Genomic DNA, 22,770 nt, shown 5'->3' with positions numbered 1-22,770 from the left:
CGCAAGTGCTAGACTTCACTATTGAGCATAGAACTGGAGCAAGCCATAATAAGGCAGATATCCTTTCTCAAATGTTTGACTAAAGCAGAAGTGCAATTCGGTGGGGATTAATCCCCCTATTCTTTAGTCTTGGGTAGGTGGTTGAGGGTGAGGTAGAAAGCTGAACAAGAACTTTGTGTGTCACCAACATTTTTTCCTTGTTTCTGGTGATTTTCTGACTGTTTTTACCTAGTGATTCACTATCCAGACCTCACTGGGGATGGGACTGTGTGTAATTTGTGCCTCTGGAAGCCCATAAGGTGGGGTATGACATGATGGTGCTCCTTTGGTGTCTTGGCCAAGTACCCCTGTCCAGACAGCGTACCCAGGTTTTCAAAAGTAGCAGTGTTACCTTCTGTAATGACTGCACCGTATGTGGCCATTGTACCACACAGGGAGCCTTTCTTGCTCCATTGTAGACCCATGGAATTGCAGATCTCGTTTGTTTAAATCGAGTAACCAGGCAACTGTTCTTGTTTGCCCTTTTTGTGTGAAGTGTGACCAGAAATGACCCAACAGCGTTATTCTGGATGTGCACTCTAGCTCGGTGCACACAAAGGACTTGAGTGGGTGCGCCTAAGTGTATCCCGGGTGGGACGTCTAGGACTCTTCTGGAATCATCGTTGCCTTAGTGTGCTCACATAAGTGCCTGTGAAATATTGTATGTAGTGACCAGAAGTGATTGCTGACTGCCAAACCTTTGAATGGTGCATGAGGATGTGTGATTGGAGGTCATGGTCAGACTTTACTAATGATTTAGTTAATAAAGATAAGACTCAGCCTCATTAACTTGTGAAATGATAGGACTTGATCCCAGCACTCCATGAAGAAGGAATCATCAGAGGGTTGCAAGAGAACCTGCCTCAGTTTATATAGAACACTTAAATTGTTACATGTGATTTTAACAAATCACAAAACAACGAATTAATTTTCGAACGAACCAAAAATGTCTAATAAAAAAAGAACACGTGTTCTTTGTTTCAGATGGCTCTCCCACCGATAGCCCCCCTGTTTTTTTAATTCATACTTTTCCCCACCCCCACAACTACTATTCCCATTCCCAACTACATATATATAGTTTTAACAAATGTGTTATTTTCTTTAGATGTTTTTGGTTCGTAAAAAAATTCACAGGGTAATTCATAGAATTCGGCGCACAAGTGGCACACTCGGCTGGTGCACAGTGTGCGCGTGCGGCAGTCTGCGCCAGCCGCGTGCGCCAAAACGCATGTCAGCGCACAGCGTATTCATGGATTCTAACATCCAAAACCAGCCGTGGCGCAGAGTGCCACAGTGACCGTGCAGCAGCGCCAGTTACGCCCAAAACCCCGCCCCGTGCGCCATGAACAGCGCACAAATCCAGTACATGGCGCAAAGGCCAGTGGACCAGCATACAGCCCCCCAACCATGAAAACGCATGTAAAACACCCCACGCACCCCTCAGAATACACGTCCCCCTCTCGCACTAGCAAAATCACGTGTAAAGCTCCCTGCGCACCCCTCAGAATACATGTACCCCCCTCGGGCTAGCAAAATCGCATGTAAAACTCCACCCTGTGGTGTGGGCAGCCAGTGGGGCATGCACTGGGGTGATGGGCTGCCTGTGGGGAATGTTGAGGGTGGATGGGGTGCATGCGTGTAATCCTGGGGTGCGCGAGGAGTTCCACACGCAATTTCGCTGTCTGAGCGGGGTACGTGTATTCTGAGGGGTGTGCAGGGAGTTCCACACGCGATTTCACTGTCTGAGCGGGGTACATGTATTCTAAGGGGTGCGCAGGGAGTTTCACACGCGATTTCGTGTGGAGATCGGGGTATGTGTATTCTGAGTGGTGCACGGGGAGTTCTACACGCGATTTCGCTGGCTGAGTGGGGTAGTGTATACTGAGGGGTGCGCAGGGAGTTCCACGCGCGATTTCACTGTCTAAGCGGGGTACATGTATTCTGAGGGGTGCGCGGGGAGTTCCACACGTGATTTTCCTGGCTGAGCGGGGTACGTGTATTCTGAGGGGTGCGCGGGGAGAATCACACGCGATTTCACTTGGAGATCGGGGTACGTGTATTCTGAGGGGTGCGCAGGGATTTTCACACGCGATTTTGCTTGGAGAGCGGGGTACGTGTATTCTGAGGGGTGCGCAGGGAGTATCACATGCGATTTCGCCTGGAGATCGGGGTACGTGTATTCTGAGGGGTGCGCAGGGATTTTCACACACGATTTCGCTTCGAGAGTGGGGTACGTGTACTCTGAGGGTTGCGCGGGGAGTTTCACACGCAATTTCATTTGGAGATCGGGGTAAGTGTATTTTGAGGGCTGGCGGGGATTTTCACACGTGATTTCGCGTGGAGAGCGGGGTACGTGTATTCTGAGGGGTGCACGGGGAGTTTCACATGCAAATTCGCTGGCTGAGCGGGGTACGTGTATTCTGAGGGGTGTGCAGGGAGTTTCACACATAATTTACCCACCCAGCATTGACGGGCAGGCCCCGACTCATGTCCCTATGCACCCCTACCCACCCAGCATTGACGGTCACCTGCCAGCAGGCCCCGACTCATGTCCCCCTGCACCCCCACCCACCCAGCATAGACGGGCACCTGCCAGCAGGCCCTGACTCATGTCCCCCTGCACCCACACCCACCTAGCATTGACGGGCAGGCCCTGACTCATGTCCCCCTGCACCCCCACCCACCCAGCATTGACAGGCACCTGCCAGCAGGCCCTGACTCATGTCCCCCTGCACCACCACCCACCCAGCGTTGACGGGCACCTGCCAGCAGGCCCCGACTCATGTCCCCCTGCACCCCCACCCACCCTGCATTGACGGGCATCTGCCAGCAGGCCCCGGCTCATGTCCCCCCAACACGTCATCAAGAGCCACAATCATGGGCCTCATGTCCACCGAAATCCCACTGCACACCACCCCACTCTAAAGACCCAATCAAGTATTCCATCCACCCCACATAGAAATGCCAATTACATGACACAACCCAAATGTCAAGTCTGTACATCATCACATGTCCGTCACACACACACAATGGGTGCCAGTGATTGGGAAAACCCACATTGTGACATGCATGAAACCAATGAGAGAATACCACACATCGAAGTAATAAACCAAAATGTATTATACATAAAATGAAGGTAATGAAATGAAAACATAAAACATTTCAAACAAGAAATGAAATGCAGCATGTCCCAAACAGAAAAAAAACAACAAAGTCTCAATCCAAAATAATCCAAAGGAAATTTTGTCCAAAGTCTCCGGCCACCAAAATCCAAAGGAAACGAAAATAGTAAAATCCATTGTTCCATGCTGAGAAAAAAATAAAAATTAAGATAAATCCACTGTTCAACTATGTACAACAAAGAAATCCAGGGTCCATGAGCCCAACAAATGAAATGAAACCTATGAAAAAAGAATACCTAATAAATAACTATATACAAAAAGGTGGGGCATAGTCCAAGCGCCCCAAATCAATGCAAAACAAAAATGAAACCTAAAACTACAAACTATATACAATGGCGGCGGGCAAGTCCTACGGCTCACTTTTCTATTTCCCGGGCCAGGGCATCATCGAACTCTTGGTCTATGTCCTTGAGGCGGGCCTGTTCCATGGCCCCGAGGTATCGCAGGGACGATGCTATGTTCACCTCCAACTCCCTGCAAATTGCCTCGAGGCACTCGGCCTGCCTCAGTGCCCTGCGCATGGAGTTCTCCGCCCTGATCATTGTGAGCCGTGCCTCTTCCGCCCGCCGCCGCTCCGCATCTATCCGCTGGCCCAACCGCTGCCACACAGAAGACACTCCCAATCCAGGGTCCTCCTGCCCTCCGGCCGATGCCTGCCCCTCTGATGTTGCTGGCCCCGAGCCATCATCGCTCCCACCTTGAGCCTGCTGCTGCCGTGCATGTGCCCTGCCTGTTGTTGCCTGCATGTCATCCTCCCGCTAGGGTCCAGTTGTTGGGGTGGCCACCCCTGCTGGACCTCTGACTCCCGACTGTGGCAGGGATGTGTCCTCCACCAGCCTGGCCGCTGGGTCAGGGGCAGCTCCACAGGTCACCCAGGTGACACTTGGGCAGGAAGATGGCACGGAGGACGACTGGCGCATAGGGGGTTCAGTTGAGGAGGGGGTCGGTAGAAGCTCCAGCACACGGAGGAACCCAGCACTGGTGACCCCGCCTAGTAGGTTCACGTGGTCTTCGAGACATTCGAAATGACGTGCACTGTCCTCATGAGAACCCTGCACGTCATCCCGAATGTCACGAACACGCAACGCCACCCCACCCAGGACAGGCTCAAGCCGGTCCCTGATTGCCACGTCCCCAAAGAGAGGAAGGCCATTTGTTGTGCGGCTATCCCCTCCCTGAAAACGGGTCTGGATGAAGGCATCCCTGCTGGTGCAGGATGATGCAGTCACAGGATCGGGGACAGGATTACACACAGGCACCTCTGCGGCGACCTGTGCTTCCTCCTGTCCCTGGCCCTGGACTGCACCACTGGCACCAGTGGAATCCCCCCCTCCAGGCCCTGTGTGTGTGACTTCCACGGCCTCCTCCTCAACCAAACCCCCTCACCAACCTAGATGACTGCCATCTTTCTCCATAGGCCCCTTTGGGGTCTCAGCTGCCCCTTCTGCTGCCGAGGAGTCCACCTCCGACATCCGCCTCTTGGACCTACCCCCGGCAGCTGCGGCCATGGAGGTGGCACCAGACTCCTCACTCCCCGACGAGATGACAACCTGGGAGGGGAGCTGGGCCTTGCCTCTCCGGCTGGCGGTGGTATCCCTGCCTCTGTGCTCCACAGCACCGTCTCTGCCCTCTTCATCAGTTGACGCTGCAGACAGGGAGAGACAGAACACAGGCATCAGGGCTCTGTACAATGGTATGATACACACATGACAGTTACATATGAGTGGCAGTTCCAAAATGCACACATGCCATCACACACCCCAACCCACATATCATTTGAACACACACAAATGCGCAATTTAACAAGAATCTTACAGCAGGCAGCAGCGTCCATACACATACAGCAGCATGTACATCCGCAGGTCAGCCTCACATCACGTGCAACATGGGGACTGCCAAACACATGCACACACGTCACCAGACATAAATGCATCTGTACAACTCCCCCACCTGTCACAGTGAAATCATCGCCATCCATGTCACATCTGCAAATTACTCCCCTACATGTGGGTGTCACATGCATTCTTGGTGTATCACAGTTGCACATTGTGCAAATACACACACATGCGCATGTGCATGGGGCAGATACATGCAGGTAGAACCAGCATCCTTGTGTGACACCACAACCATGGCACAGTACATATACCGAAATTCAAACATGTGTGCACCCACCCATGCATTTGGCTAGCATGCATTTCAACACATACACCATTGATGTGTCTCACACATGACATGACTCACATGCAGCAGGCTCATTTCCCTGTACATACACATTCACACATGGCCCTACAAACACATTTGTCCAACATGCACACTCCTGGCACACCTCTACATGCACAGTGTCCAATCAGTACGCATGTACACTTACCGCTCGACTCCGGACGGGACTGCCTCTCAAGGACCTGGATGTGGAGCACTGGGCGTATACGTTCCAGGACCCGCATCTGGATGTCGGTTAGGCGGACCCGGCACCCCTCAGCATCCGCTGCCTTCAAGAGGCGCCGGGCCTTGCTGAGGGTCCTGGATCTGAAGTCCTCCCAGCGCTTCCAGACGTGTTGAATGTCGCGGGCTGCCACCTCCTCCACATTGATGGCAGCCACAATGTCCATCCAGATCCTCTTCCGTCCTTCATTGTCGGCGCGTGAACTTCCAAAGAGGGCATCATACTGCCCCAGGACTTGCTCCACCAGGATACCAACCTCTTTGGCACTGAAGCTGGTAGCCCTCTGCCTCTCTGGCTGGGGGTTGCCAGTGGTGTCCGATGGTGTTTTCCCCGACATGGCAACCCCTGAGGCAGGTGTGGGTGGGCAACTGGGCCCTGGGGCTGGGCTGTGGAGCGATGGTACGCCAGTCGGGAGTCTTCAGTTCCAGCAGGGGTGGTCACAGCAACTGGAACACCTGCAGATGGCTGACGTGCATGCACCAAATAGCAGGGCACGTGGCCAGCAGGCAGGCAGGCAGCAGCAGATGGCAGGTGGGAGCATGCTTAGGGCCCTGGGGGGCAGGAAAATGGCCTTTTGGGCAGGAGCGTCATCTTCCATGTATTCTTGCGTGGCCAGCTTGATACGGAGTTATTTGGCACGTGAAAAAAGTGCATGTCAGCGTGTAATTCGAGGAAAGGCCCTTAGCGCGTAAGCACGTCTGTGACGTTATGCACGTGGGTGTTTCCCTCGTGATGGGTGCATAGTGATTCAGCACGTGAAAAAACAGCACGTCCGCGTGTTAATGCGTGTAATCTGAGGAAAGGGCCTAAGCGCGTAAGTGACGTGACGCGTGCAGGCGTTTTCCTCAGCACAGGTTAAAGGTGAGCGGGGCCAGCAGTTCGCTGTACGTGCCTTTCATGGAGACCGACGTGTGTGTTGCTACGTCGTGTTGTTTCGTGCACCATCACAACACAGCGGATCAAGGACGTATCTCTTCTTTTGGCAGGGGTATTGGCTACGCGTCTTTTTCATTATCATGCTAGTCTGACGGTGAGTCGCGCATGCTATTTTTCCCACTGCGGGTGCCCCTATGTATCGCGTACCCCATTTTCGAGGTCATTGTAGCCTGTGTGTCCCACGCGTATGTGTTTTTCGTGTCCCTGGGTGCCACCGCGTACTGCGGGAGGTTAATTCCACACACATGGGTTACTGGGGTTGCGTGCACGGTTTTACTGCAGTTTTGGGTTGTCTGAGCATTGCATGACCCGTCACTTCATCACCAGGGTCACATACATTGCAGGTGCAGGGGTGCTTTTAAAATCTTGTATCCCACCCCCTTCACCCCAATTGCCCAGGACAATTGTCGTGTACACCTCCCATTGGCACTTCTCCATCTGTGCCGGCACTACTCCATCTGTGCCATGGTTGGGAGGCCACCAAAGCCTCAGCTGGGTATACTCCTAGTGGCGCGCATGATCAGGGACGTGGCCGGGTTGACCAGGGAGTAGGGGGACTCCAGGGTGTCCAGGGTGGCCGCAGAGGGGGAAGAGGCAGGGGTGCGCCACTTCGGCATGATGTTGTGCCATGTGTTGGTGCAGTCATGCCACCACCCCCTGTGGTTCCCGGAGATGCAGCTTCTGCATCTGGCACTGGCGCCCATGTGACCAGGCAGTCCGTTTCATCGACTGCCACGGGCCCAAGGGTAGTGGTAGCTGCAGGTGCAGCTGTGGACACCACAGCCCAGCCTCAGGGTCTGCCAGCACAGGCTGCGTTGGCACTTGAAGAGTCCATGGAAGATTTCCAGCAGGTCAGGAGGAACACCGTAGGTGCACGCAGGGCTGCCCTGACCGAGACACGTGTCCCTTGGGCAGTAATGTCATCTGCTGCCCCGACCAGCCAGGTGTTGGCAAGTGCAGGGGCAGATGCAGCCAACAACAGCGGATGTTGCTGCGCAGGGTCCATTCCAGGGCACCCAGCAGCCACTGACGCAAGCCAGGGCTTCGGTCATCCTTCCGCCTGCCACTCCCTTGGTTCAATCCACCGGTGCCACTGGCCATACTGATCAGGGCGGCATTTGCCAGCCAGGGTCCGCGCCACTATCCAAGATGAGGAAGGTTGCACCTGCAGCACAGGCTGGGACCCCACACACAGCCACGACCTCCTGCACGTCGAGGAAGAAGCCTTTCTGTGCGCAGGAACTGGACTTCCTCATGGACTACATGCGGGACCACAACCGTGACATGCTAGTGGGGCCTAATTGTCAAACTACGGGTGCCCATCGTGATACCCACTGGAAGCAAGTTGCAGAACATGTGAGGGCTTTCGGCCATGAGGTGCGCATGGTGCAAGAGTGCAAAAAGCATTGGAATGACCTCAAACGCAGCGCTAAGGCAAAGCGGGCCTCAAATTACAACATGACTCTGGTGACTGGCAGTGGGCCGGCACCTGAGGAAGAAGACCTCACTCTGCAGGAGCCACTCGTTGCAGAGTTTATACCACCTGAATTGGTCGAAGGAGTGGGAGGGATTCAGGACTTTGATGCCCAGTCCAGTGAGTGTTGCTGCGTGTTTGTCGAGGCCATGTGTGTTTTACTTGTGTGATGTGCTGTGCATGACTGCCACTACATGTCATGTGTACATGGTTCAGATGTGCAAGTAATGCAATGCTTCACTGATGCATGGCTGCTCTGCAGGATGGTGGACATGTGGAGCAGACGGGGACTGTCCTCATCACCACACTTGCACCCTACTTACATGCTGGTCACCTCGATGCCCCTCCGGTCCATGTACCAGCTCACTGGCCCTTCTGCATGTAGCCTGGGGTGTCCTTCCTCTCTGCACTGGGACTATGTCATGGCATGACTGAGTCCTCTGCCTGCATGTGGGTACTTCATGTAGGCATGCTCCCTTGCCCCTCCACCCCCCCTGCACCCCAATTTCACCTTTGCACTGGTGTGCATAATTTTGCCATAATGCAATGGCCTGTTCATGCCTCCTGTGTACATGCTAACTTCCACCACCCAACCTGCCAGACACATGCAGTGGGGTACATCCTTTGTCCTTGATGCAGGGTGTCTCACTTGGACTGTGCAGATGGCAGATGCTCCGCAGGGACATGAGTGCGCATTCATGCTCCATGTGCATTCCATGCATGCCCCTATGTGTCTTTGAGTGGATGATCATTGTAGTACGTGTCCAGGGTGACCTACATTTCATGGCATTTCATCAGCCTTCCCATGCCAACTGTGGCTCAGACCTGCGTCCCACACACGTTTAGGGTGTGGCAGTCTGTGTGGCTCACAGGCCTCACCCTGTTTCTGGCCCACTGACTCTGTCCAACTGGTCTAGTGTCTTCTGCACACATGGGTGTACTACTGAAGGTTCATCATGTGTCCTGCTTACTGTCCCATCATCATCTGCTGTGTTGTCAGTTGACTCAGATGATGCAATTGATGCTAGTCAACACTGTCTGCCAATACACAGGTCTCTGGTCATCCTTTTGATACCATGCAAGGCATCCCTGCATTTCAACTTAGGGGGAGGGGTGGTTTGCTTGTAGCCATGCAACCCATTGCATGCACATTGCACGTGATGCCTGAACTTGACCTTGCACTGCCTTCACGTTTTCTGATACACATCATGAAGTACTTGAACATGTAGATAGTGGGTAACGTACACATGTTCTGCACTGCATCGACCCACTACTGAGCCGTATAACACCCTTCTACATGCCTAATCACTGAAGTAATGTCAAGTTGACCCGGCATGCATGGCAGGTTCTCTTTTGTGTGTGACATTTCTGCTTCATGTGTTGGCTGTCTGTGTGATGTCTATGTGTGTGTGTTTTGTGTGCTTCTAACATGTGTAGTAATCTTTTTTTCTCTCTACTTTTCAGATGATGATGCAATGGAGCCAGAGGATGGTGTTGTCATGCTAGGCACAGGGTTGTTATCACTACAGCAACCCGACACAAGTGGGGGTCGTGGTGTGTTAGACCACGAGAACACACATTTGCTACAGACTATCTTGTCTTTGGCTGGCAATGAGTCCAGCCCAGATGACCACTCTGACGTCCATGTCGAGTTGGATGTGCATCAGGTCCATACGTCAGGGGTGAGTGATTCTGATGTGGACACTCCTCTGCCGCGACACCTGCACTGACGGGTCAGACAGTGGTGCGACATCCTCCTGTGGTGGATTGGGATGCAGGGTCACCCTCCACACCAGTCGCTGATGGGCCTGGGCCATCACGTCGACAGGGGCATGTAGTCGTGCAGCCACGGGTGGTGCCAACCCAACGAGGACGGCCAGTCCTTGGGTCCCGCAGGTGTCAAGCCCAGCAATACGGTGGCCGCGCGTGACCGAAGCATACTGAGTGGGAGCAAGACATGACTGCCAATTCAGAACGCCAGGGGGCAGCAATGGAAAACATTGCTGTGAGCATGGAGCGTGTTGCCCAATCCGTGCTCCCTCCTGCTAGGCAGGTGCTTCTCCAGCAGTGGGCGGCACAGTCCACGGCCCACTCGCTCTGGCTAGGCATGGTGGCCTCAGACAGGGCAAGCCAGGCTCAAATGTTGTCTTTGCGTGAAGCAATTGCTGCTCACGCAGAGGCACACATGGAGGCCCTGAGGGCTGAGTATGAGTCCCTCAGATCCACTCAGGGTGTCCTCTTGATGTCCCAGAGGGCGCGGTCAGAGGAGAGGTTTGAGCAGCTTGAGCGTACCATCTCGTTTGAGCTACGTGCTTGCCGGGAGGTGCATCAGTTGTCCAGCCAGGCCTTGCAGGAAGAACTCTGTGTTACACGTGTTACCTTGCAAGAGGAAGCACGCGTATCACGGGAGGTTCTGCATGCAGACCTACGTGTCATCGCCGCACAGAACCAGGCTCACCCGTCCGGCAGACTTGCTGCCGATGAGGGGCAAGCTGCGGCTAGGCGTGATCAGGCTCCTGTGCCACGTCCTCCTTTTCAGGATGATCCAGACTCGGACGACAAGGTATCTCCCACACAGGTCGCACTGTGCAGGCGTTGAGCCCATGGAGGTTTTTTTTTTACTCAACATCATCGCATGTGGGTGTTGAGCTGCACCCTGTACCTCCCACCCCCTGGGTGGCTCCCCCCGGGTCATATGTGGCCATTTTTGATTTTTCATTTTAGTTTAGTTAGTTAACATTCGATTTGATAGTTAGTTTAATTAGGTAATTTAGGTTTTTTAGGGTTAGTTTAATTAGTTAATATAGTTTAAAATTGCTTGTCTATTGTGCTTTCATGTGACGGTGTGGTCCTTTGTGGCTTTTGAAAGCATCCACTGTCTGTTCCAGCTGGGCCCTTCAAGCTTGTCTCGTGTATGTGTTTGCAGCTTGGGGTCCTGACTCACATAGGCCACTCCTGCTTCCCTCATCCATGGGCTTGCAAGGATGGTTCGGTGTTACAGTCAATTTCAGAAGGGCTTTGGACTGTCATATCTATGGCCTGTCTGCTGCTGTACTACTTGTGTTAACACCCCTAGTGGGGATTCTAGGGGTCTTATCGACGGCATTTCAGCATTAGAAATGGGTGGTTTAATGAATCAGGTGACCATTAATTGCTATACATTGTGTTGTATGTTTATTTTCTTTACTGTACATGTGCTTGATGCACTTCATGCTGTAGAGAGTGTCCGCCACCCTTTACCTGTCAAAGTCACACTGATGGTGGGATGAAATCTGATGTACATCTCTGACATTGGCCAATCACAACCAGCATGAAGAGACACACACAGGGGACTTTCCAGCATTAATTCTGTATTTTGTGCCTTTTCTGCAGGAGAATGAGCCTCCAGACCACCTTTGCCAGCAGACATGGACCAGTGTACGTCTGGCAGCTGGCCACGTTTGGTGGTGCAGACATGCGCATGTGTGAACAAGCAGTGCCACAGGGCTTGTGCTCATACATCCAACAGAAGCAGATGTGTTTCCAGGAACTCCAGGCAAGGTGAGCAGCACAAGGGGCACACACCACAGCCAACCTTCCACCAGGCCTGTTGCACATGCATGCTAAGTAGCGCCACTGACGGTGAGCTTGGACAGTTATTGGTGTAAAAGTGCACAGTACAGCTAAGATGAGTTGGGGGACACATGGCAAGTTGCTTTCCAAGTTGTCAGGGGCACATGCAGGGGCTGTCGCACATATCCTCCAGTCCACCATGTTCCATAGAAGCAGATGTATAAGCCCAGTAGAGTTCAAAGCCAGAAAAAGAAGCTGCGCACAGGGACACCCAGCGAGGGACAGATTTGTGTGCAGTGCATATCGTTTGCATGTTCAAATTGACACATGCACTACCTCTTTTATTTGGGGGATGCCAGAAAACTACTTGTACTGAAGTCGTACCTCGCTATATGCGTCTAGCTGCTTACCCAGGGACCATTGCATGATGTGTGAATCTTGACACATTGGTCTTCCATTTGCCACGCGCCCAAGTGCGCCTGATTTACTGCATTGACAGTGTATGAACCATCAGGTGGGGAATCTTACATATGGGTACAAAGCAGCAGACAAGGGTGTTTGTTTGTGGAGGAGTTATTTGCTTTGGGGCATGTATGGTGTTGTGTGTGTGTTATAGACACACACAGATTAGCAACTCTTACTATCTTTGCAGCATTGAAATGCTCCTGTTACCGGACCTGAGAGTGCACAGGCAGGAGGCCAGCACTCACCCCAGAGATAGGTCTCTCTTTGACTTCCATTTGAGTCATTTGGTACAATGTACATGATGGACATGGTTTCTCTGATTGAGTATGTGTTATTGTGAATAGTAGATTTTTGTCTTTTCCCTACTTTCCCTTGACAATCCGTCTCCCCTCTCCTGCCCCTCTTTCCAGTTATCCTGAATAACAATGCCTGTCCAGACAACATATCCCTGACCCTCCTTCCCCACCGTAGTCTCAGAGGCCTGTGTAAGTTTGACCTTGCAGGCGCCCAGACCACGGAGGGGGTGGTTGGTTCGTGCCACTCCTGCGCCTGGACACCGGAGCAGTGACACTACCCATCAGTTGGTGCTGCATCATTGTATATTATGTACCAAACATGGTACACATCCTGTTGTAGCATTGTTTAAGTGTGCTAACTTGGTTGTTCCATCATTGTGCTTGTACATGTGCTTTGAAATGTACTGCTACTTCAAGCCACCTACTGGAGACTCTTCAAGAGTTTTTTGCTGCCTACAGGCTTTTTGCCTGGCTTGTGCGTTTGGCTCCTTTGAGTTCTCTTCGATTTGGTATTTTTGCCAGTAAAGGTGGCCTCTGAGGGTGCTAGACACTATTTACACGCAAGGTGGAAGATGGAGACAAAGGAGTAGGGTGATCCTGTGGCCAGTTAGACTTCAAGCAAGAAGGCTACATACCCCAGACACAGTTTTTCAGTAGGTCATGGTGATATGTGAATGAGGGAGGGTGTTTGGTTGTTGGACAGTTGTCTTGGCCTATAGTCTGATGGGCACCATAACATTGTTATTGTGGAGTCCTATGTACATGATTTGTTCTGCTGGTCAATGCCTGTTCCTGTGTTGTGTTTACCTTTCAGGTGTGAGGGGACTGGTGTGGTTTAACATGCTGGGGTGTGCACATGGGCAATGTTCACATGTGATGTGTAGAGGACACTGATGGTCACTTGATTACACATGCATGTATTGAGTGATCCACCACATGTATATCCACCCTTCCATGTCCACATGTGCACACAGTTTGCCTTCTGGGGACCACTGTGTCCCTGCAGCACATGATCTATGACCATTTGTGGATCCTGTACATGCGTCAATTGTTTATTTATTTGTTTATTTTGTCCTTTTCATGTGATGGTCAAGGTGTGTTTCTGACACAACGGCTGGTCACTATGCTGAGCAGTGTGTTGCAGGAGACGCACACAGCACACAGATTCAGGAGTAGGGATTTTGCCTTGCCCAATGTGCATGTGAACAGGCATTGATTGTACAATGTAGTACATGGTAGAACTGTTGGAATGCATTTGGGTATGACTTGTTTTGTGTGGGAGGTTGTTGATCAGTCATTTCATCGGATTCCATGACAGGCGCCATTGTCTGAAGCCACTTTCCGTTTATCACATGTCTATCACATGTCACTTCGTATATTATTGGTAATGTGTTTGGCTTTTGCTATTGCTTGCCATGTCATGGTGTGTCAGACAAGGGTGATGTGGTTTAGGAGGGTTTGGATGACATACCAGGGATTGTGATGGCAAGTTTTGCAGGGGTGTGTGATACACATCTTGCATGTGTTCCTTTTGATCACACAGGATTGTTTATGTTTAAGTAGCTAGGGATGCACACAATGTAGCACTTCCATGGCAACATTCTCAGGGTGGTAAGGTTGTGACAATTGACTGTCTCATTGTCATCATTGATTGTCACCTGGTATGTGCCAGGCCTGTGTGCACTCCGCAGGGGTGGGAGTTTAGATGAAAAATGTAGCCACAAGCTGGGTCCGGGCTGCCTCGCCACGTGCCCTATCCCCTCCCACGGGCAGCACCTGTGCCTGTGGTTGGGGATGTGAGGGCACCACCATGTCCACCGGTACACCCTGCCGTGTAGCAACATTGTGCAGGACACATGCTGCTACAATGATCCTGCACACTACTGGGGGTGCATAGAGTAGCTGCCCACCAGAGCGGTCAAGGGAGCGGAAGCGTGACTTTAGCACTCCGAATGTGCGCTCCACTATGCCCCTGGTTGCAATATGGGCAGCATTGTATCTTACCTGGGGTGGTGTGGTGGGGTTCCGGATTGGCGTCATCATGTGGTTGCTCAGAGGGTAGGCACTGTCCCCAGGAGAGGTGATAATGGTTGTGATCATTGGGGTTTGTGTATTTGGCTATGTGTGACATGCATGCATGTGCACAGGCATTTGTACTCACCTAGGAGCCATGTGTCACCATGCTTCCCAGCTTCCAGGGCCCGGCTCAGGGCAGACATTCTATATATGAAACTGTCATGGGTGGAGCCTGGGTAGTTTGCATAGACAGAGGTGATGATTCGCTTTGCATTGCATACCACCTGCACATTGATGGAATGCCAGTGATTTCGGTTTCAATAGATGTGCTCAGTGGCCCTAGGTGGACGTAGGGCCACATGGGTGCAATCTATGGCACCAAGTACTTTGGGGAAGTGTGCCACCCTGTAAAAGTCCTGGACTACGGCCTGCCTTTCAACGGGTGTTCTGGGCATGTATATGTGCCTGCGGACTGAGGGGCGCGCAGTCATGATTGCCAACACCTGGTGTAGGCAGGGTGACTGCGTGGCCTGTGAGACCCCCCCCACTATGGCAGTAGTCCGCTGAAATGACCCACTGGCCAAAAGTTGTAGGACATTGAGCACCTTCTCCAAGGGGCTCAATGCTTGGGAGCAGAGGGTGGGGAATGTAAGGTCATCTTCCCACTCCCTGACCAGGTCTAGGATTATAATGATACGTGGTGGAAACCTATACCTGCTGTAGTCCTGGTTGTCAGGCATCCCAAAAAGGCTAGTCCGGGGGGAAAAAATGCGGGCCCTGGCTATTCTCCTCCTCCTGCGGTGCCCCACGATCAGTGCTGCGATAAATGGGGCATTCATCATAGCTGGAAATACTTGTTTGTTGTTTGCGCGCACTTTTATACTGTGCGCGGGGACGCTTACGCCTGACTTCCTGTGGCAGACGTGTTGCCGGCTGTGCGCGTCTTTTTGCGTGCGCTTGTTTCCCATATTCGATTCCATGAATACGAGTTGTTCGCGTGCGTGTGGGCGTTCCGTGTATTTCCCTGCAGTACTTCCCCAGTTACGCCTTCTTTTTCACACGTTGTTCCCCATTCCGCGTGTTACGCCCTGTGTACCGCCCCCTTTTTGGTGTGTGCGCCGACGTTGTGCTCTTTCCATGTGCGCGTTGCGCATGCCATTTGGGTTGTTGCAATGACGTGTGCGCCACGCACGGATTTGGCGCACAACCAGTGGAAAACACACGCATGCACTTCCCTGAATCGCAAGCGTGCGTGTGCGCTTTCTTTTTCATGCTTGCGCCACCTTGCGCCAGCTTGCGCTTAGATTTTCGGCACAAATTTGTTCCATGAATCGGCCCCTCAATTTGTTATTTTTCATTCGTTAAAATCACTGCATACCCACATTATTATTAATATCGAGTTGTGAAACTTTTTGAACCCTATGACCAGAAGGAAACATTCAGGATGCTGCTTCTCCGTGATCTAGTACGGCCAGTCACACCACCACAGCTACAAGGCGTTTCCGTACTCTACTGAACGCCAGGTCTTGCCTGTGCCACTTGTTCCAGATATACAGGCTCTATATCCTTCCAGATTCCAGCATGGCTGTTGCGGTGGCTTGGCTCTTTTTTTTTTTATGACTGAACTGTCCGGGAGGGCTCTGGTATTGCTCCTACACCATGGGTGGGGACTGTCAGTGTCTTGACCTGTTGTTCTTTCTTCAGACCACAACCACTGACCCTTGATGGGGCCATTATTGAGTTTCTATGAACCTAAAGCAACTGCAAGATGATTTCTTTGCTTTATCCTAATGTGTGGATCCATCTCACTGGCTCTAAGGTTTTTGTTAGCTGACTTTGGGCTGCATTACAAATTTGATGGTAATTCTGCAGAAAATCCACCAAATTACCACCAAAATGTATTACTGTTACTACATGTTACAAATGGTGGAAGGGTAGTGTAAATCCCTATTTTTGAGGATTTTGGCAGAATTTCCTTAAGTTGTAATTCCACTGAATATTAGAGGAAAAGCAGAGGATTTACCTCTACCGTTTTGCTGGATGTGAACACTCCAAGCTCAGAATTCAGCAGGAAGTGAAAATGGCAGTAATCCTGTTTCCGCCTAGAAAGTGGAGATAACGATATTGCGTCTACTTTTTTCCTGCACAGCTGAACTTTTTCTGATCCCATGATCCACCTTTGTGCCATTTTTCTTTTGCTCCAGCATTGGGGGTGCGTGGTGGGGGGAGGTTTACAGACCCCAGCCCATTCAGCTCAGAACGTTGAACTCTGGGCTGCTGACATCAGAGCTCCACTATGCAATCTCCAGTTTGGCGTGTTGATGGTGGCGTACTTTATTCAGAGTGTTTCCCTAATTTGTCACTGTGGGCCTCATTACGAGTATGGAGGTAGCCATGCCCTTAATAAGGGCATGGCTACCTCCATACTCGTAATAAGGGCATGGCTGCCTCCATACCGGGCTCCAATACCGGGTTCCTTCATTAAGGAATAACCGGGTCATTCCGACTTTGGAGGACCCGGTAATTCCTCCTTGAAGGAACCATTCCCCATTCCCATTTGAGCCCCCATAGGGCTCAATGGGGAGGGAGGTAATAACGAGCATGTTACTAACGGCCCGTTATTAGCTCCCTCTCCCCCTCGCGGGACCCGGAAAGGACATCTGGTTTTACAAGACCTCTGTTCCGGGCCCCGCAAAGGAAACCCTGTAATAGGCGCTCCCGTAATGAAGGGTGCCGGTCCCATACTGGCACCCTTCATTACGGGGCCGCCAGGGTCTTAATGAGGCCCTGTGTCTTCTTTTGGCTACTTCATTCTGTGGGACGCAAGTGCAGAACTAGACTTTACTCATAGACTTGAATCTGGCAACTGACTCCACCAATTAGAGCACTTCTTGATTTTTAACAAATAAATTTGACATTGCATTTGGGGGGCTTCAATTCTTAAAGGGGTTTGTGAGCCGCATTGAAGGTATTGTTGGGCTTTGTTGGACTCTGAATGCTTTTAGGATCTTGAACAGTCATTGACTCAGAATATTCTTTTAACTAAAAAAGTTACTTTGTCCATGTAAAATTGTAGCTAATCCTTTGCGCAACGTTGATAAAGAATGTAGGTTTTACAAACACATTTTTTTATTTTTTATTGTGGTACAATCAAATTTAGGTTTTTTCTCAAAACAGAAAAAGAAACCAACAATGTAACAAAATGAATAGATTAAAAATAAAGAAAGAAAGTAAACACAATACAAATTAAATTTAAATTCTTAAAACATCACAACTACCCAGCCTCTTAAAACTAATGAGGAAATTAACAAAATTGCAAAGGAATGAATCCCATCTGCTGTAAACACTCTGAGAACATTTATCGTCAGGGCAATTTCATGGCCGGCAATCAATCTCTCCCAAAACATCGATGAAGACAAATGATCGATGGAAATAGTGAAATGTCCAAGATGTTTTTCCCTAACATCCCTAGTCCCCCGACAATATCTTAAGAGATGTTCGATAGTCTGATTTTTGGGGGTCCGCACATTCTGGGCATAAGATTGTTGTTCTATCCTCAGAGCCCCAACGAGTAAGAACTGATCCCATTTGAACCAAGTTAAGTGGTACTCTAAGAAAGTTCTGTCTCGCCTTGGCATCAGGGAATTTTAACAGATATTTTGGAAGATAACTGAGCTTCTTGTCATAGGGAGAGAGGGATGCTTCTACAGACGAAGCCTGCCTTTGATCGGTTGTCCTAATCCAATCTGATGTTAGCAGAGCCTTCTTCATCTTCATGGGATTTGTGACTAATATATCTTCATCACTATCTCAACTAATGAGGATCTCCTGTGCCATCTTGTTTAGACCTCGCAGTACCAAGGACTGGTCCAGATTGAGGTGAACCAGGAGGTCCACATATGATGTGTTACCCAGGGGATCTATTATTAATCCATAGAGTGGGAGCAATTTCCAATCCACTTGCGACTTGAGTGATCTTAGACCCAGCTCATATCTCAAGCTTAATATCGGTAGGTTATTAGGTAAACCCAGAACCTTTTTCCTAATCTTAATCTGGATTTTTCTGCCAATCGAAGGTACAAGCCAAAGGTTTGGCCTCTAATCCGTACAAAAGCACTGGGATAACCTTTGCCAGATAGAACCTTACCGCTGGTAAGAGGGAAACTGTACAATATTGTCCAACAATCCTTTGCAATTGTGGTGTGTACCCTTAGATGAAAGCTCTGACAGAGTTTGGCCTGATCTGGGAAAAGCATATAAGGTATATCTCAGATAGACAATCTCCTCTACCAGTAGGATAAGATGTCCTCCCACCATCCAGGAGAACCTTCCTACCGAGTCCCCTTGTCTCCAAAAATAACAACTCTTGACTTCTCGGGATTAACAATCAGGTAATTTTCCACCATGTTTGAGCCCAGAGCGTTCAATAGTCTTTGGAGACCCACTGGTGTCTTGTCCAGGAGGACAATATCGTCCGAATACATGAGCCATTTAATTGTGGTAGATCCATTATTGGCACTGGCCAATGCGGTGGAGTCCACATCCCGTCCAAAATCAGCAAGATAGAATTTAAAGAGGAAGGGGGCGGCCATACAGCCCTGTCGCACCCCTCTACCCACGTTGACATAATCAGAAAGTTGACCTTCAGAATTCAATCTGATCCTCACTGTGTTGCCCTCATGGAGAGAAGCAAGTGTATTAATGAGCCATTTCGGGGCTCCCCTGTTGTCTAGCTTCTACCATAGTTGATCTCTATTGACCAAGTCGAACGTGCTAGATAGGTCAATAAAAGCGCCGTAGAGGCTTCACGCTTTCTTACCCTCAATGTTTCTGCAAAAGATAGCCAAAACTATACCATTGAGGGATGTGGAATGTCCCCCCTGGAAGCCAGTCTGCTGTTTTGGCAAAATGTTATTAAATTTGGCCCATCTCTCCAGCTCTCTGAACAATAGGCTAGCAAACAACTTACTCTCCACCTCCAATAGCGTAATGGGCCTGTAATTTCATGGATTTTTGCTATCCCCCTTCTTGAATATAGGAATAATGATGGCAGACTTCCAAGATAGGGGGATCGCTCTTTTTTTTATTATTCCCTGAAAGAGTATAGACAGAATGCGGGCCCACATTTTCGCATTCCCCTTCAAAACTTGATAGGTTAAGTCACTGGGACCTGCTGCTCTCGAGGACGAAGACTTATTAATCAACTCGAGAATATCTTCTTCCGTAATTTCCAAGGGCCATGGTACATCGGAAATACGAAAGACAGATTCCCCCTTGGGCTTTTGGTATTTTTCAATAAGATGGCTAACCAAATCAAGTTCAGAAACGCTATTTGACTGGACAGTCTTTTGATCATTATTTAGTGTATTCATTATTGCCCAGAAGTGGCAGAAAGTGTTATTACCTAAAACTCTGAGCATGGACTCTGCATCGTTCTGTAAACAACTAATTTGATGTTGTTACAACCAATTTTTGTAGTTGTTTTTAATGGTCTTTAGCCTTTCCGAGAGATGATCCTTGTCCAAAGTTTCCCTCCTGACTACATTCATAAGACTGACGATCTCAAGTTTTTTGGACCATGTGATCTCATCGACTGTATGATTATGGGCTTTAATTCTACGGCACGGCATGGCCTTGGGACGTTCAACTGCCAATAAAAAGTCATGAAAAGCGTGAGGTTTGCAATTCTCTTTAAGAATAATGGCTCCAAGATCTTTACAAACCTGATCCAAGGCATCATTTAGGAGGACTCCATCCTTCCTGTACTTAACCAGTCGATTTTTTTGCATATTAACCTCTACTGTGTCCTACCATAATTCGATTTTTTTTATTGAAATTCCAAGCAACTGTCGCTTCTAAGCACTTATGGTCGCTCTTTCCACCCTCCCTTACAAAATAATTGTCACATTTCTCAAATAGACTGGCCGATAGAAAGATGTAATCCAGGGTAGATTCAGTTTGCCCCCGACATCATGTGCTTGCCGGGGGAACATCCCCATCAATAGAGCCATTTACGATCCTCAAGTCCCATTCTGTGAAGAAGGTCAACCACCTTCTGCCATTAGCGGTTACCGCTTTGATTTTTGGTGTAGATCCCCCTGAGGAACTTGAAACACACTGAGAATTCAGATCTCCTGCGACCAAAATATAAGCCTCTGGGTGGAACAGTTTTATCTGGGTCAGGATACATGACAGAGATACTAAAAAGTCTGCAAGCTTTACACACGGGGGGTTCCAGTACAGGTTCAGGGCTATTCATTGCATCAAGCCCTGAGCCGACTGCACCGCCAGTTTTACCGCTAATAACCCCTCTTGCTTACAGGGGATCAAAGCTACTTCTTTAAAGCTTTCGGACTTACACTCTATCAGTACCCCAACCTTTGGTCTTCCCTTCCCCATGGTAGTTGCTGGCTGTGTTATCATTGTAAATCCCTCCAATTCTGGAGAGTAAACCAACTATGTCTCCTGAAGGAGGATCAAATCCTTTCAACCAAAGACCTCTGATCTCATCTTTAAATTTCTAAACGAACTGGAGCCCGGCGTTTTCCAATTCACATGTCTTATTCTTTCCCAACTAAAGCAAAGTTTGACCCACTCCTAGTTTCTGGCAAACCTGTACTATGATCTCTGGCAACATAGAGCATAATGCTGTTTGTCCTCCACTGTGGGCCTCTTGCTCATTAATTATCTTCGCCTTAGTCTGTACCAACTTCCCCTTGTTAGCTCCACCTTCTGAGCTAACAAGGGGAATAATACATTGTGTGAACATTCCATATTGGTATTTTGAAAATGTTTTCTGTACATTTTGACCATTCTTCTACTTTCAAAGAATTTGCCTTGACTGCTTAGACCCTCTATCACTTGGAGATTCACGACATGTCTGAGGAAGCATCCTGTATGTATTGTATTGTATTTGATTATTTATATAGCACTCTTTCCCCACTTGGGTGGCCTCAATGCGCTTTTTTTTCTCGGTTGGAACGCCATTGGCGACCGTAGTCGATGTGGTGGGAAATTCTAGGGAGTTTAGGTTAGGAGATGCGTGTGTGCATGTTGCCATTCTAAGACCTGGGTGGCTGGCGAGGCTTGACTAAGCAGCCCAAGAGAGGTCAGACATGTGATGGGTGCTGTTGAGGGTTTGAGATAGATTGCTATTGTTGAGAGAGTCCATGTGAGGCCAGCGATACCGGGTTCCTTTTGGATGGTAGTCGATGTATGCTAGTGGCAAAGGTGTTGAGGTAAGTCAGGTGTTTCAGTCTGGTCGGCACTGTGTGATGCTAGACCGTATGTGCATAACCATAGCCGTATTCTATTGTGCATGGATGCATGACCGTGCCTGTAGCCTGTGTCCATACTAATGGTGTGAGATATACGTACCATAGGTTGCGAAATTGTTCGGCTGGGCGATATTTGTCCAGGTCTAGAATTAGGAATCCTATACCAATGGGCCTAGGTTTCACGATGTAGTAGGTTTCAGCCTTTATTAAAACATAGATGGAGGCTACACCTAGATTTGAGAATCCTGTATAGTTGGAGAGAGGCCTAGGTTTCCAATGCAGTATGCTTCATAATATAATAAACAAAGAAGGAGACTATAACCAAAGAAGGAGGCTGTAACTAGTTTTGAGAATTCTGTATGGTGGGGGAGAGGCCCAGACCTCACAAGGCCGTAGGTTTCAGCATATAATACAGTCGGTTTCCGTAATGTAACAGTCATCGATGTTTGTTGTACCTAGATTTGGGAGTAACATTTGTAGTGGGTGATTGTATTGAGAATTCCCTCGTTGAGCGATGCTGGTTAACAATCACAGTGATTCCTTAGTGATGGGCGTGTGCTATCCTAGGCTAATTATCTCATTGCTCATGGTCTCTCATGTGTACCGGCGGGAGGCGCGCGATCAGAATGCTGCGGGTGTGCCACAGCGAAAGCTGCTGGCTTACTTGGAGTAGTTGGGCCTCATTACGACCTTGGCGGTAAGTATCGGACATTACCGCCATGGCGTAAATAGCGTTTACGGCTTTGCCCGATGGCGTAAAGTGCGGCTCATTCCGACCCATCGGGCACGAGCATTACGCCATGGCGGTAATGTAAAGTACGCGATGGCGGAAATGACCCCAAAACGGCACTCACCGGCGTCGACCGCCGCGCTAGGTACACTTCCGCCATCCATCTTAGCGGTCACCGTACTTAGCGGTGACCGTAATTAGCGGTCAACGTACTTTACGGTCACCGTAAATAAGCGGAACCGGAAGTAGCGCCATCGCGCCGGAACGGGAAAGAGCACGGCGGCCATCTTGAAAAACACAATCCATCGGCATCCTCCGCAACCACTCGACATCTGACCCTGAGACCCTGCAAAAACCAAT

At 49.8% G+C, this 22,770-nt stretch overlaps 1 long non-coding RNA gene across 1 annotated transcript in view; it reads left to right on the top strand.

The window, feature by feature from the left end:
* LOC138472500 (uncharacterized) overlaps positions 1 to 22,770 on the top strand; it is an 823,178-nt gene that overhangs the window by 333,491 nt on the left and 466,917 nt on the right. Inside the window, exon 2 of the long non-coding RNA XR_011268618.1 lies at positions 11,447 to 11,614. This is a non-coding gene — a long non-coding RNA (uncharacterized lncRNA). The remainder of the gene's footprint in view (positions 1 to 11,446; positions 11,615 to 22,770) is intronic.

This window comes from Ambystoma mexicanum, chromosome 8 (genome assembly GCF_040938575.1).
Source record: "Ambystoma mexicanum isolate Mex_15411 chromosome 8, UKY_AmexF1_1, whole genome shotgun sequence".
Taxonomy (NCBI): domain Eukaryota; kingdom Metazoa; phylum Chordata; class Amphibia; order Caudata; family Ambystomatidae; genus Ambystoma; species Ambystoma mexicanum.
The sequence above is the reverse complement of the archived record's forward strand: the minus strand, read 5'-3'. Positions and strand labels throughout refer to the sequence as shown.